At 44.4% G+C, this 14,473-nt stretch overlaps 1 protein-coding gene across 6 annotated transcripts in view; it reads left to right on the top strand.

The window, feature by feature from the left end:
- The window catches only part of LRRC8D (leucine rich repeat containing 8 VRAC subunit D), a 54,100-nt gene that overhangs the window by 3,567 nt on the left and 36,060 nt on the right, over positions 1-14,473 (top strand). For 2 of the 6 annotated variants that reach the window (XM_054833683.1, XM_054833682.1), the window contains 2 exons: positions 6,441-6,651; positions 8,459-8,598. The exons of 1 other annotated variant lie outside the window; for it this stretch is intronic. The gene's annotated coding sequence lies outside the window, so the exon portion shown is untranslated. Of the gene's footprint in view, positions 1-1,371; positions 1,454-6,440; positions 6,652-8,458; positions 8,599-14,473 lie in introns of all 6 variants that reach the window. 3 more of the 6 variants (XM_054833680.1, XM_054833684.1, XM_054833681.1) reach the window with 2 other exon arrangements.

Below are 14,473 nucleotides of genomic sequence, written 5' to 3'. Positions count from 1 at the left end.
AGATTATATCCTAGCAAAAAAAAAAAACCCGACAAACTATTGATCTATTGAGAAAAAGGGAAATAATTGTCCCCAGAAACCTTACATTTAGATAAAGACTTGTCTGTGCTTTTTCATAACTGGCATTTTAAACACTTTTTTTATAACAAGCAGTGAAAAGTCTGTGGACCACACCATGCAAAGACTTGCACACATGACTAGTTTTCCACACATGTATAGTCTCATGAGCATGCACACATGCGTAAGGCTCTCTGGGGTCACAATACTTGTGCTTGATTGTGAAAGTGTTTATTCTTGGCTGTGATGTTGAGGTGCTGTGGGCCTACACTTGTAAGTATTTGCCAGACAAGGGCTGAAATAAGGAGAAGGATATTTGTGAAATAGTTTTCTAGCACCCACCAGCTTTATATTCACAAAAGTGATTGTAATTACTGTTTCAAAGCTTTTCTGTATCTCTTACCTTGAGAACACTTTGAGCCACATTTTTTCAAAGTTTGACTTGCTTGCTTTGGGGATGGGTTTGGCTCAAGATCTTTTGGTCTAAGCAAATTGAGTGCAATTTTCTTTTAACCATGTAGCAAAGAACAGGTACTGGTTGCTCGGCAAACAATTTTTCCCCTCAGAGTCTAAACAAATTTAGGAAAGAACAAAGCCAGTATTTCTAGTGTTTAACTTCTTGAGAATCATCTTTGGTTTTGGCATGTTAAAAAGGAAAGCGCGTCACAAGTCAAGTTGGCGCTTTCTAATACCATCGGTAATACTCATTTCCACATCATTAATTTTAACTGACGCTGCTTCAATCTTTCTCTCACCACAAATTTATTTAATTAAAAGTTTTGAAGCTCTTTTCACTTATTTCTATGTTCTCTTCAGCTGTGTTCTTCCAGTCTTGCAAGAACAGGTTCCTGTCCCCCTTCAGGAAATGGGTAGGAAGAGAAGCTCAAAGACCTTCATGTAGCAGCTGCCAGGGTGTTCAGGGAGATATCCTCGGAAGGAGGAAGCCTGTTTTCTTGGAATCAAGCCAGCAAAATGCCACTTTTGCCCAACACTCGAAGGCAGGCAGTAGTACAGGAAGAGAGTATGGCTGCACCAAGGACCTGTTTGTTGCCACTGTTTTAAAAGAAATACCTTCCCTTTCCTTCCTCTTCAGGTATAAATCAGGATATGAAAACATGTTGTTAATGTAGTCTCAAAGCTGTTGCTACCTATAATTTTCCTTGTTTCCACTTGAGCTCTTTTCTCAGAAGTGATTTGTTCCAAGACTGAAGTAGTTGTGATATTCAAGACTTCAGAAACAATCATGGTGTAAAATACAGCCACCCTTTGAGGGAGAGGAAAGTTATTTGTTGCTCAGATTTTTTTTCTTTTCAGAGACCCTTTTCTTGGTGAAGGTAACTCTGATGAAGAAGCAGAAAAAATAACCAGGCTGAAAGCATGTGGCAGCCGGCAGTGGGTGAGGATAGCAATCATCTTTATTCACCATGGTCCTGCATTTCATATTGTCTGATCAGTAGAAAAAGAAATGGTCCAGTTCTTGTGACCTGCCTTGCTCCTTGTTAGCGTTAAAATACGAACCCTCTCTGTATATGGTCTTTTTGTTAAAAGTTAGGCATCTTAGGTATTCTGTCTTATGAAGGTCTCCTTTGAAGACCAGGAAAATGCAGTGGAAGATTTCTTAGTCCCAGGGGGTGGGCATAACAGGTAATTAAATGCTGTTGCTACCTTTTACTGTCAAACATCTCTTCAAACTGTTTGCTGTGCATTAAATTTGAAAAAATCGCACAATTCCCAAACTGGAGTTTTAAAATCCCTCTCTATTCGCTTGCTGAGAATTTTTCTGTCTGAGTCATGTCTCCTGATGATTTTGCCTGTATGTTGAAACCACGAGTGGGGCCACCTAAATACAAGTGTCTGTTGCTGGTTTAGACGTCTTACCTGTAACACTCACATCAAGCTGGTAAATATGATGAGACCTACAGCAGTGTCCTGGAGCAGCTGCTGGAGACCAGTGGTGCTCTAGATGCTCCCTTTCCCTAGATTCATTATGTAAAGATACGCACAGAAAGGAGAAAACCAAACGTGAAGTCTCTTTATAGCCCTTGCAATGAAGCAGCGAGGCAGGTTCTTACCTGCCCCCATGCAACCTAATGGCTACAAAGCCACAGCCGAGATGAAGGGTTGGTTTTTTTCCCCTTGGACTTCATTCTTTACAAGTCAGCACTGAGATAAGTTTCTCTATAAAAGGTGTTCCTGATTGCCCTTGGGTTCTACAGAAGCCAGGGCTGCCACACCTCTGGTGTTTTCAAGTCTGGCCAGCGCCACAGATACCAACATGCCTGCTAAAAGCAGCGCTGGTTTTTTTGGGTGGACTTTGTTTGAAGCACTTGGTTCTTGCTGCAGTGATTTTCCAACTTGGGATTATAGCTCTTAAGGAGAAAACAAGTGCATAGGATATGTATATGAATATGACATCTGAGTATCTATCTGTTCTTCAGCCATCGCAGGATAGGAAGGAAGGGAAACTTACACACACCCAGCTGATGTGAGAACTTGTATGAAGAACACCCGTGCCTGGAATAACCCTAGTGCAGGCTTGCTGAAGCTGTGTCTGCTAGAGATGGAAGCAGTTCTAGAATCTTGCAGTACCGTAAGGTTAAAAGAAAAGCTGGTAACCTCAGTGAGATCTTTCACGTACCTTGATGTGTGCACATACGAAGTTGATTTTTTCATACTATGTCAACAAAAAGTATAGTTTGTCTACCTCAGATAAACTGATTAAAAAACCAAGCTTATACAACACTGATTTGCTGATCATTGAAAATAACCTTTCAGTTCAAAAGCTTCCTCTGTGAATGTTAATATTTTATACTGAAGTATTATGTAATAGACATTTTGTCGCCTTTGCAGTCTTGCACAGAGGACACATTGTTAAGCTGATGTCATTTGAATTGTTCAGTATAAATTTGTCCACTAAACCAATGCAAATGTCAGTGAATGATTATGAAAAAGTCCATCTTGCATATTTGTACGTAGTGCTTTGTGTACAGATCATGGAAAGGGAGGATAGGAATTATTTTGGTCTGACAGTCTCTGCATTAAAACTTGAGTGAGAAGTGTGAAGGGTAGTGCACTAGCTTGCTTTTGTTTTCAAGCACCGCTATGGTTACAAACACTTTCCACATGCATTAGCAATTGACTTCATCAAAGATGCACGGAGGAACCAGACTTCACGCTTAATCTGACTGGTGTTTAAAAATACAAACTGAGAAGTTTACATACAGGGTTCCTCTCAATGGCTGCCATCCAGAAACTTTCATGTACTTGCTTTCCGTCTAATTAAATTAAGAAATAAAGCCTAAACTACCTAGCTTAGAAGAGGAACTGACAAAAAGGAAATGAAACTTCTCATGCACTTGAGTTTTTTAAAGTAATTTTTGCTGTTTTATAACCCATACTAAATTTCTTAGTTCTTTTACCTTGTTGGCATTGTTAGCAGACAGAAAGGGAAGACTGGCTTGATAGTTTTGCTCTTCTCCTTTCCGATCCCTCTGACAACAAATCTGTTGGCTCTTGAAACAAGGAAGTGGAGGAATGCAGATACTCAATTGCTCGTTGGGGCTGCAGAAATTGTGAGTTTGGTCGGTGCTAGTGCCCTGATGGAAAGTGGGTAGGAAAGTGTCTAACACAAGAATAATGGGAGAAGAGTGGTTCTTGGAAAAAAGAGTGGACTGAGAATGAGGCAGAAGTGTACTAATAATAAATCGGGAAAATGAAAAATGCAGTGGTTTGGACAAGATTCTACTTCCAGTGGTTAAATTTTGTTGTTACGCTTTGTTTATTTTTAGTGTAATTTGATTTAGGATGTACCTAGATTTGAAAGGTGAGTTTAAGAGTGTCCTTATTAGCATCAATCAGTTTAACCAAAACAGGTTGTAAAGAAAAAAAAAACTGCTGGGGCAGTTACAATATGTTACAGGGGAACAAAAATAGTAAAGCATGTGGTAAAACCAGAAAATAAAAACATGAGGCATCCAAAAAGACAAAAGAAAATAGTAACAGTGTGGCAAAGGAAAGGAGATAACAAAATTGTTGAGATAAGCGTGAGTAAATATAAAAGAAAGTCTTAAAGCATGAAGTTGTGTGCTGTTCTGCATGTGGAAAGTGTATGAATTCTGTTTGACTGAGGGAGTCTCATCTCCAGAAACAGGGCTTTTACATGCACAGCTGAATGGCCAAGTTCTCCCAGTTTGCAGTCAGTTTGAAAGCATGTTGCAAAGTAATACAGACCCCTGCGTGGATGTGCGTATTCATTACAGCAAGTTTAGCGGGCACCTATAAGCTTACAGGTTGAATTGGCGTGAGCCTGGTTTCGGCTGAATAGTTCTGCACCTGCCTCGTGTGTGGTGAAACAGCAGCGTGTCCGTGTGCGCAGCGGCCCAGAGCAGCCAGGACACAACCAGCACGCAGCTGGTCAGCGCAGGGAGCGCAGAGCGCTGCTCCTCTGCTTTTCTTCTTGCGAATGAAGAGAGGATGGCGGCCCTCCGTGCTCTGATAGCTGCTGATTTCTGTCACCTCATCCACCTTAAGGCTTCTTCAGTGTCTGAGTATTTACCTGCTTGCTGACTGAACTTGTAAGATGTTAGACCTGGCTTGCTATCTGCTGAAGAATGTAACACCAGAGCTACCGGCAGCAGCCCCCTCTCATCTTGCCTGTGGATCAAACAACGGGTTACCTATAGCACTAGGAAATTTTGCCACCTTGCCCCACAAGGTTTGATTTGTTAATGTCTTGGTTATATTCCTGCCTTCTGCGACAGAAGAGAGGAAGCGGGGAGAAGTTTGCACACAGTCCCTGGCTTATGGAGGGAGGAAGAGGAGATGGCTGCAAAGAGAAGGAAAGAATTACAGGGAGCTCCTGAAGTAAAGGGACTGTTGGGTGGCACGTGAAAAGCTGCAGTGAGGCCCTAGTATGGACAGTGAATCCGCAGGGAGCGTCAGCAGGATCCTGTAGGCTCCCATGGAGTAGGAGCAATGCCTAAGGTGCTTTCCAAAGGGAGTGTGGCTTCCAGACCAGCTGGAGCAATTTGAGCTCACGCTGCTGTTGGAAGGGGAAGTCCTGCCTGCCTGCCCACTGCTGCCTTGGCCGGGCAGGACGCTTCTCTCGGGCACACACCAGGGAGAGGGTGGGAGTGTTAAGCAACAAGGTGGCCACAAATCAGCTTGAGCTGATTGCGAAACCTCACTCAGAGATAGCAACAAAATCTGGTATTTATCCGGTTAGGTTACATGCTGCTTTTGACAATACTTCTGCAGTAGGTTTCTGTGCTGGTTTTGGGTTTTTCTTCTCTCTGGATAGCATGACATTTTTCCTGTGTGGTGGTTTGTTGTTTTTCTTATGCAGCAACAAGGGAGGAAAATGGCATTTTAACCAAAGTGATTGTCAAATGTCTGCTGTTGGCTGGGTATGTGGAGATACGTGTAGAACTGAGAATTATTCAGTTGTGCTGAAAGTAAACCTCTAATGATTGGAACTGCTTCATTTGTTCTGTTAGCTGAGGTTTTTTTCCAAGATATCTACTTCTTCCCCAAAATACTGTGATTTCCCTCCTTCTCCTTTCTTTACAGAATTCATAATAATTTGCTCTGTAAGTGCATCATATGCTTTTTTTAAACTCTGTTAGCAATGATTGTTTCCCTGTTAAATGCAACCCTGTTAAGCGCAACAGAAATAATGTTTTCCTTAGTGGAAAAGATGTTTGATCAAGTGACTGTACAAATGAAGGCAGCTGCATGTAGGCTACAGTATATAGGACGTGGCATTTGGAGGTTGCACATGTTATGTCTGACGTGCCAAGTGCCTGCCTGTGATTCAGATAAAATTGGCACTGGGTGATGCCAACACCCCAGTGTAAATGGGGTGTAAGTCTTTCCCTATGCTGAAGGGGCCCGAAAGAAAAGAGGATTACAAGGGCATGAGTGCCAGAGGGGACTAAGTCATAGAAGTGGTGCATATGCTTCTTATTTAATCTCCTTCGTACCCCCTGTCCCACAGACTGACTCTATAACAGAGTGGGTGTGTATTCTGGTATCGGAGCAGATGTTTCTGTAAGTAAGATGTTGCTTTGTTTTAATAAATTGAGGTTTTCACTTCAAAAATGGGAAGGGGAGCTAAGGGAAGAAGTGTAAAGAGAGAATTCTTCAAATAGGATTTGGAACAAAATCCAGGAGGATTTCTGTAGCAGGAACTGTGGGGAAGGTTCTTTTACTGGTCTTGGCTCTGCCCAAGTATTTACTTATGCACTGATATGATTTATATGAGAATTTCTGCTTTAGATGTTTTGTGGGTTTTTGGGGGGTTTGTGGGGTTTTTGTTTTGTTTTTTATAAATCAAAATCTTGTGAGTGTGTTTTGTCACTTGTTTCCCTTCACCTCTCCTCCAGGTATGATCCAACTCATGTGCTCAGTCTGTTCTGGGAAGGAGGGTGGTGGTGATGGACCTCAGCAGTCGTTCAGACTGTGATACAGCTCTTGAAGACAAGCTGTCCTGTTCCTCCATGCCTTACCAAGGGTGGTGGTGCTGTTTGGCCTCTCCTGACACCTTTCCTTAAACCCTGACGCATTTTCGAAAAACGCAGCCCTCCTACTTTAGAGGTGGGAACTGCCTTTGCCTTCTGTTTTCAAAAACTGTGTTGCCTTTGGGGGGGCTGCCGAGGAGGGGTTGGAGGGCATGGTGAGTTCTGCTTAGGTCTTTCTTACGTGGGTCTCTGACCCAGTGGGAAATGGTTACAGAAACAGCCAAGGTGAACAGCCCTGTGGCTAGGAGAGCATTTTCTGTCAGACCTCAAGTACGATCCAAAGGTCTGTTCTGAAACCTGCTTGCAATAGACCTTTGTAAAGTGTCTAGTCAGAGCTTCCCCCCCCCCCCCCCCCCCCCCCATGTATTTAAAAACCAACTGTCTCTGAAGCCTCCAGTTCCGGTGATGTACGCTGCAAAGGGATTTAGTTCTCCCAAGACCACTTGACCACCCTGACCCCTTTGAAGGAGGAAATTCTTCAACATGCATATTTTATTTGCGTATTTGGCAGTGTCTTCCCCATCTCCTTATCCTGAGTCTCTACTGCTGAGAAGAAACCTGGAACAGCAGGTTCCCGCTGACCTTTAAAATGCTCTCAGTGGAAAGCATGACAAGGGCCTGTTCCTGTGGGCTTCTGAGTGCCAGCAGGCGCCAACCCTGAAAAGGCCTCAGAAAATAAATTAAGAGGGAAGTGTGTTTGTTGGGTTTTTTTCTGCATTGGCTTGCTTGGGAGCATCTCAGGTGAGTGAGTGCACTGTGCTCAGTGCTGGGCACAGACCCTAACGGCAGAGCAGCTCTCTGCTGCAGCCCCTGCCAATGTGGAGGCGATGGGCTGGTGGCTGAAGCAGGGGCTGCAGCCACTTGTCCCTGCCTTTGAGCCCTGGCTGTGTGGCGTTCCCCGTGCTGAGGGGCTGCCCCCATTCCTGGTGAGGTGCTGCTGCCCACCGGGCTGGGGCTTGCCAGCCTTGCTGTGCTGGCGTCTGCACCCTGGCAGCAGCCTGCAGTGGTCGGCAGTGCTGGGAAGGGCTTGGGCGCGTGGCAGCGCTGCTTGGGGTGCAGCCAGGGCAAGAGAGGCATGGAAGGGCAGCGAGGTGGTGGGGGCCAGCCTGCTGTGCACGGAGAGTAGTGTAGTCGTGCCTGTTGCTAGGGGACTTGTTTCAATCATGAAGCAGCATTGGTCTACATAGCGACTTTCTCAGTGTTTGTTGATTGGAGGCAATTACTGTAAAATACTTGATTTATAACAAGGCATACTTAATAAGCAGCAAACTAAAATAAATACTCATGAATTACCTGCTGGAGTCTGGCTGTTCATTCTGCCAAGTTACTGCTTTCCATCTGTGGGCTCTGCTCTGCCCTGAAGCCTCTGAGTTGCTGGAGGTGAAGGCAGCCATGCTGGGGTCTTGGCTGGTGGAAGTGTTGGGCTGAAGGAGGAGGGGGGAGAATCCCATTTCTTCTCCATTTTGTTTGTCCTGGGGATAGAGGTGTTTTCCAGGCAGGTCATTGACTCAAGGTGCGCTGTTTGCCTGGCATACTGCTGTCACGCAGCAGTTCAGTTGTGCAGCTACCCTGTCTTTGGGGTCTGGTCTGGCTTTTACGGTGGTGTGGGGAAGCGGCAATGTAGAAATAGCAGTGCTCTTGTGGGAAATGGCAAATTACTAGTTTGAGGAATCTCTGCTCTTCAAGAACAGGACAACTCATTTAGCGTATTTATGAAATGATTAACATAAGGGTGTGCTCAGCCTTCCCCAGAGATCAGGCGCTGGTAGCAAAAGATGACTAACGTTCTGGTTCTGTGTCACAGAGTGGCGTTTCTCTGACACCCCGCTAGCGTCAACACTTTATTTGGCCACTTTGATTCACAGCAGTTTGTTTTTATGCAGGAAGAGTCTGTGGCACTTGTCAAAATGAGAAAGTGACTGTCAGTGCCTGGCTTGGTATTCCTGTCACCGGGGCCTCCTGGAGCCAGCGCTCAGCCCAGCTGAAGCCGGAGGAGGAAGGAGGAGAAGCACAGCCTGATCAGGTACTGAGCCGGGAATGGGAAAAGTTGTCTGATGCCGAGTTGAAGTGAAGTTGTGGATGATCGTTAGTTATAGAGTTATATTCCTTAAAAAGTTTTGCTAACATGTGATATGATCATGGCCCAGTCACAACAACCACATCATCTGTGTGCCTGGCGGGTGCATGTTATATGCTTGAGTCCTGTAACAGATCTGAGGTAAACATAAATGCAACTTTTGCGTTTTCTGGGTGTTTGATTTAGACATCTAATGTGCAGTACAGCTCAGTATGCATTTGCCAATACCTGCATCCAGGCTCCACGTGAGTTGGGAAGAATGGACTGGGAATACTCTCAACAAATGTTTGCATGTTGAAGAGCAATTTGATGTCTTGTGAAAAAACTCTTTCCTCAGCTTTGCTTTTTGTTCTCATGGGGAGATAAAAGTGCCAGCTTTCGAGGAGCACAGTGTTAGGCGGCAGCCACAGAGCACAGAAGGGTAGCAGCTGATGGGTTTTAAGGCAAAACTGCCAGCTTGCTAGCTGTGGTTTTTATTTGCTGAGATTCTCATAACCGTTCCTGGAAACCAGTATTTAGTCTTGCATTCACATCTTTCAGATTGTCATACTTAAGAAGACTTAGGTTCATCTTGTTGTATGAAGACAGTCAGAGGAGTTCAAGGTTTTGGCTTATTGTATCAGATTTATTATTTTTTTTTCTTACATAACTACTTTCCAGTTTATGTAGAGCTCCTGCTCCAAGGACCACGTTCTGTAAAGACTTTGCATGTTTTTATACACCTTTAGAGATTCCTTAAGAACTGGGCTGCTACTTATGTGTGCTTGTACAGTGCTTGAGGTGGCAGCAGCCTGCAATTCACTTCTAGAGGGAAACGTTCTTTGAAGGGGCACGGTGTTTTTCACCTCAAGTGATGCTTTCTCTCCAAAAATACCAGCATCTCTCCCTTAGACTGTCTGAATTTTAGTCACATTTTGATGTTATTTTTTATTTATTGACCCAGGTGGAAACAGTGGGGTTTTGTTTAGATGATCTGTTAAGAAAATTATTCCTGATGTTCTAGGGGTAATTTCCAGCTCTGTCTGATTTTTCTCTCTCCTTGTGTGTTAAAAAAAGGGAAGTAATTTTCTAGCATGCATTGAGAATCCTTCACTTTTTTGTCTTGGGAAATGAGAATCGGCATTTGTTTGATTCAACAACCAGCTTCCTGCTTCCCAAGGAAGAGATAGCAGCTCATGTGCCTGCAAACATCCCTCCTGTGGAGAGTCTTTGTTGGGGAGTTAGAGGAAAGCTAGCAGCTACTAGTAAAATAGCTGCATAGCAGGATGAAGAGGGATTATTGAAGCATTACTAGGAAATTCATGGCTGTGTGCAAGACCTTATGTACTCCACAGACAAGCTGACCTAAATTTCTGCAGCCAGGCCTTACTGGTTTCTGCATTGATGTGATGTGGCAGGCTGGATAACCTGCAGCAGATCTGGGTTTAAAAAAAAAAAAGGGGGACAGAGAAGACTTGTATTTAAGTAGAAATACAGACAGGGCAGTCTTTATAACTGTACTGAATCTGTCTCAAACTTTTTTGTTTTCTAACCAACGTCTCTATCGTAGTCAGGATGAGTCTGCACTGTAAGGATGCTCATTAGGAAGAGTGGAGAGGTTGTTTACTCCTGGATGGGGAAATACATGGATGGTTTTACCTGTAAGAGGCTTTTACAGATGGTTTGGAGTTGAGATAGGTTTTAGGAAAGAAATGGTGATATGTATCTTATCAGTAGTGAAACAGTTAACCCAACTGACACTTAATCATCTCTTGAGGGGGAATAGGATTAGTATCTAGTTGACATAAATGGAATGGCTTGCGCTTAATTTTTCAGGCAGTTTGTTTCTGAAGTTTATACATTATACACAAAATATGACACAAAAATCCAAATAGAAAACAAAATGCCACATCTGTCAAAGTACAGTTGGTCGGTTTGACCTGCGTGCAGAATTTCACTGCTGTTACTTCTTGTAGTAGAATTGTGACTTTGCAGTTTAGTTTCTGCTGGCGCAAACCTGATGTGATGGCAGTTACCGCTTCCTCCCTTTTTCTGTAGACGTAAGCTAGACTGATGCAATGCTCTCCTTTGCCTGCACGCCTCCCTTACCCAGCCTCGCCACTTCCTGCTGAGGTGCCCCTGCAGCTACCAGAGGAGTTTGTTTGCTGGTGCTCCTTAAACCAGGTCCTGTGAAAGGAACAATTTATATGGGCAGGAAAATTTCACAGCCACTAGAAAGGCTTCTGCAGTAAGATTTTTGCTGGCATAGTTGGGAAGCAAGAAAAAAAAATAATCTTGGCTGATACAGCTAAATTAGCAAAATGTTAAAGTGTGGCTAGGGGCTTTTCTGTGCAAGTGTTCTGGTCTGGTTACTGTGATGGAGTGCGTATGTATATATAATATATATTTGTGTCTGGAAACCTCTTTTGTGGGAGCATAAGCTTTTAGCTCTTCTGAATTTTTTAGAGGAATTTCCACAGCTGCAGAATCCTGAAGCGCCAGGGGAAATAGTGATATCTTCAAATGTAGCTGGTTTATTTTAGATCATGTTTCACTGATGTGCTTTTGATTTGTTTTAAGAACAACTTGTCTGTATAAGCTATTTGTTTACTATACGCATGTAATAAGCGGCAATGCCGACCTTCTTCTGGAAGTAGGAACGAGGGGACCCAAGGACGGGTGGACTTGCTTGGTTATTTAATTTCTTTCATTTCTTGTGTCCTGCTTTACTGGCATTTTGGCACACAGCTCTTCCGTGTGGTGTAAGACAGTGTTTGTTCTACTGAGGCAAATCTGACGGATTTACTTGCTGACGGATTTACTTACTCCCTCCATGAGTTAATTGCAAATATGTATTGATACCAGACTTAATGTTAGGGGGTAACCTGTCAGCTTGCTCTGACCTGCTCGTGGAGCGAGTGCCAGCTGTAGCTTGCGCTGATGGTGCTTTGTGTCTCGTGTGTTTGATCTGTGTGAGCTTGTGGCAGAGAGTGAGACCAGGAATAGCTCACTCGTCAAAAATTGATTTTATTTTCATAAAATCAAAATCATTTTATGACAACAGCTACCAGAGGGCAGACAAAAGATGGATGTCCTGAAGAGCTGTGCGCTTTGAAGCATCCCCCAGCCGCTGGGGGAGCGTGTGCTGGTTCCGGATGTGTTGCATACAGCAGACTTTCCTGGACGTTCGTCTGCAGATTGACTTCTAACTTACTACTGAGGTATGTTCCCACCATGTTGTAGGGGCTCCCACAGGTCTGCCTGCTCGCATACTGCGTTATGTCAATGTTGGTATCGGCCATGGTTGGCACGGTGTTGGCAGTGAGGGCTGAGGGAGGAGGACAGGGCTGCCTTGCGCCGGTCACGGCCGGTTCCAGCTGGCTCCCCGGCTGACACTAGGGACCAGCAGTGTGCCGGAGGGGAGCCTGAAGTCCCTGCAGGGACCCTGGCCGGTGCAGGGAGCATCGCACACCGGCCCTGTCGCCTCCCTGCCAGGACCAGGTACGGCAAGAAGATTGGGGAGCAAGGGATGTTTTTTTACCATCCTCCCCGCGGGTGTTTCAGTACCAGAGGCAGTAATTAGAAGTTTTTAAATTAACAAATAACTTTAAATTTATTTAAATTCCTCCCAAACCAATAAACTGGTTTTTGCTTGCAAGAGTGTTATTGCCAAGGCTGCCTCAAAGGCAGAAGTAAATTTTTCCTTAGGTATAGATATAGATGTCATTTTGACGGCTGCTTTGCAATGAAAAGGACTTCTGTGTGCCTTGCTCAGTGTTACAGTTTTCATGTCAGGTTATTTTTTTCTTTCTTCCTGTCCTCCCAGCAGAATTTTCAATGTTAACGTTAGATACAGAAACTGGAAAATAACCCTACTTTGGTGGTTTTCCTACTGGTTTTGCTCTCATGTTTCTTTGCGTAGGCAGGAGACTTGTCCATTACTGATAACAAAAGCCAGTCCCCACAGCCACGTGTCCGAGCCGTGCTGCTTCCAGCCAGCTGGTCCTCCGGCAAGCCTGAGCCCGGCCCGGCCGGGCAGCGATACCGACTGCAGCACAGGGCGGGGAGAGACAGTGCTCGTCGGTGTTTGTCAGTGAGCTTGCTGTAGCAGAGAAAAATCTGAGCAGGGTAAAAGTGCAGCGGTGCTCTCTTTAAACCTTCGGCGGAGTAATGGCACGTTGCATGTTTTCGTGTGTATAGACCTGTTTCCTACTGGATGTGTACCAAATTCAGCAGGCTGCGGTAATCTTAGCTGTGTGTTTTGACACAACATGATGTTGTTTTGAAACATTTACCTGCTCTGAGTTGTTGACTGGAATCTCAGGAGGTACGTTTTGGATAGATGGGAAGAGATTCTCAACATGTGGTAGCTCCCTCAAGCTTCGTCCCTTGTCTTTGGTAGGTGATGCTCTCTTGAATAAGGGAGCACCATCACAGTGTGCTTGTTCTCCTGTTCTCTTAGAGGCTGGCTGTGAACACTGGAGCACCAAATTAGCATAGTGAGGTTCAGCATCAAAGGGTAAGGTATGCCTGTCCTTGTCCATACCCAATTTCTTTTCACAGGGAGGTGAAACACTTCCAACAACTGAGAAACCACAGAAGGGATTGGGATGGGATGGGGAAAAGTCAGCCTTTTCCAAGACCCAGCTTTCCTTGTGTAGATGGGCCTGACGTGTTGTCTAGTAATGCTGTATTTGCACCTCCTGATGGTGAAAAGGACATACCATAAGAAGTTGGTGAAGTAATTGCCTGGCGCCTCAGATGGTAAAGATGGGGGAAGAAAGAGAGATCTGCAAGGGAAAAAATGAACAAACAGCTCTTTGCCCAATTATTTTAGTGCTGCTGTGGTTTAGCTGTAATATTGTGTTACTCTGTCCACAGCTTTTTATGGACCTCTTTAAGAAAAATTTTAAATAAGTAATACATTTCTCTAGTTTTATTTATTATTTCAAGTGCTAGAGTTTGCTTGCAATTACAACATTCCACTGCCTTCAGTGACTGAATATATAAAATCCTGGCCTTTGTTGCTGAGCAATAAACTCTCAAACTTTCCACTTACCTGACTTTGCATTTCATGAAGTAGCTCTTGCTCGCTCAGTGTGTTATTGGAAGCTGTGGAAAAGTTTTCTGTGCATAATTAGAATTGATTTGATCAATTCCCATTTCCTTAACTCTTACGTTCTGCAGGAGCTGGGCAAAAAAAAAAAAAAAAAGTGATTTTTCTGCTCATAAAGTAAATCTGCTACCTTTTGAAGTAAAATGTTTTTCCAGGCAGGCTGCAAAACAGTTTTTATGGGCAGTTCAAGTCATTACGTAAGGAACTCAATGAAAGCTAACATTACTGATGTTTGAAACGTTGGGGGGGGAACCCCAAACATGAAAAGAAATTTTGTAAAAAAGGAAAAACCCAGGCAGCCCCTGCTTTCCCCCCCTTCCCACCATGCTGTTTTGAAGTTCTGTGGTAGTTAAGGAGAACACTGCCCAGGTTGTTGGTTTTGGTTTTGTTGGGTTTTTTTCAATCTGTTCTACAGAGGAAACATGGTGGTTTGGGGCTTTAGAGGCAAAGCTCAACACCCCACCTCAAAAAAAAACCCCAACAACCCAGATCGTTGCTTGCACCAGAGCTACAACCGTGTGAGGTCCGGCTGTATTTGCCGCTGGCTCTGGCAGTCCTGCGTGCCTTCCCTTATTGGCAGGTCATACCGCGTGGTGACTCACTGCCTCCCATGACGCTGGGCTGGGATGTTGGTTGTGCTGCCCGGAGGGTGGGGGCAGTGGATGTTCCTGTGGTGTGGGGGAGATGGGGAAGCTGTGGAAATAGGGGTGTTGCATGGGATTGTCT

The sequence above is a fragment of the Grus americana genome, chromosome 8, assembly GCF_028858705.1.
Source record: "Grus americana isolate bGruAme1 chromosome 8, bGruAme1.mat, whole genome shotgun sequence".
In the NCBI taxonomy this organism is placed as follows: Eukaryota; Metazoa; Chordata; class Aves; order Gruiformes; family Gruidae; genus Grus; species Grus americana.
The sequence above is the reverse complement of the archived record's forward strand: the minus strand, read 5'-3'. Positions and strand labels throughout refer to the sequence as shown.